The sequence below is a fragment of the Alligator sinensis genome, unplaced genomic scaffold, assembly GCF_000455745.1.
Source record: "Alligator sinensis unplaced genomic scaffold, ASM45574v1 scaffold682_1, whole genome shotgun sequence".
NCBI classification, from domain to species: Eukaryota; Metazoa; Chordata; order Crocodylia; family Alligatoridae; genus Alligator; species Alligator sinensis.
In genome coordinates, this window is record NW_005842011.1 from 2,784,245 (window position 1) to 2,786,208 (window position 1,964).

Consider the following 1,964-nt stretch of genomic DNA (forward strand, 5'->3'; position numbering starts at 1 on the left):
TGCTGCAGGCTTGGGGTGTGGGCAGCTCGAGGCCCCCACAATGAGGGAGGGAGGGGTTGGGACTGGAGCAGGCACCGCCCAGCCAGGGCAGGACAGGGCACAGAACGGAGCTGTGGGCAGCTCATGCAGGGACGCGCGTTGGGGGGGTGGCTCCCACTGCTGAGTACACCCCATGGGGGGCATGTGCCCCCCAGATTTGAGCTGAGGTGAGGGCAGGCTGCTCACTGCGGGCTTGGGGCCGGGGACTGTGCTGGCTTCTTCCCAGCAGCAGGAGCTGGACTGGGGCAGCACTCAGGGTGGGTGGGGGTAGGGTGAATGGTGGCGACTAAGGGAGGGGGTGCTATGGGGAAGGTTACAGCCACCCCAAAATTCACCATAGCCCCCTATTCTGAGCTTTTTTACCAGTTTTCAGCCCAAAAAATTCAGCTGTTTCTGAGAATGAGGCTTCTGACAAGTACACTGTTTGGTCCCTTTAAAAAATTCTAGAAATGACAGTGTAACTAGAGGTGGGCAAGCAGAGCCCCAGCCCTGGGTGCCAACTGGGAGGGGGCACCATAATGGCAGCACCCCCAGAGAGTCTTTGCCACAGGGGCTGCTGCAGCCAGCGTGCAGGGACCTTGTGTTCCCAACAGCAGTCGCCAGAGTGCATTGAGCCTGCACCACAACAAGTGAGACTCGCTCAGCTCCTCTCTACTCTCCGGCATTCAGCATAACACCTCCCCACTGCTCTGCCAAGGGCGTGGAACTACCCACTTATGCCTCTGCCTGGAAGTCACCTCTGTATGAAGCTCCAACAACTTTGTGCTTTGTAGCACTGACTCAAAATTTGGCTGGACAGTGGCATTTGTGTCTGGAATGCACCCTGGAGTGTCCCCATGAAAATCTGCACACAATTGGTTCAGTTTTAAACCAGTGAAACAGAGATGGGCACAGGCTCAAGAGAGGTGTGCTGGAGAGTCCCTTCTAAAGACTTCCTTTGTCACTTGGTGGCACTTCCGAGTGGGGCTGAGCAGGATTTTCCAGCACATTGTCTGTATTTTTTAATTGAATTCAATTCCCTCCAAAAGCAGTTTGACTAAGAAATTAGGTAGCTAGTAAATTAAAAATGCCATTAGCCACTTTGAAAATGTTAAAATTGCAATAGATGCACGTTAAGACATATGATTGGTTATGTATGTAGTGAATCTTCCTGGTTAGTGATACCAAATTAAATGTCAAAACTCTTTAGCTGCAAATCAACATCTTAATAGTCATTGTCTAATAACAATTATTTTTTTCTTTAGGAAAATAAAAGTACAAATGCAAAACAAGATTAAAACTGATGGTAACTCAGTTTCTTGCTTAGCCATTCATTTCATGATTGAAATCAGTCATTTAAATTACTAATTTAAATTAGTCATACATACTATGCACTGAATGAGACAGTGGCCCTGTGTCAAAAATAGTATGTGATCATGTAGTTCAGTATCATAATGCATGTAAAACAAGGGGCTGAACAAAGGTTGCACAGGTATTCTTAATCCTGGCATTTCCTGTTTTATGAGTTCTTCACTTTATAACTTTAACGTTCTTCCATTGCAGGTGTGTGTGAGAGAGAGAGACATAGATGCATGTACACATAATATATTCTCACACACACACACACACACACAGTTAAATATTAGCAGCTTCCACATTTACTGAGGTTAACTTTTATGTGGTTTCAGTTACTATATAGTTGCTGTGTATTCACCAAGATGTCTCCCTCTTTGTCCTGCTGAGCTAGGTTATCTCATTCTACTTCTTCAAATAATTTATTAAAACTTTACATAGGTCCTCAGAAGTTGACCAGCTTCTTTATCATACAGTTGACCAACTTCAGTTGATGCTTCTCTGAAAAAAACACTAAGTAGAACCATCTATCATGTCTATGAATCCTTTATGATTTTTCAGTCATTCACTACAGAGGAGACTACTGAGGTGGG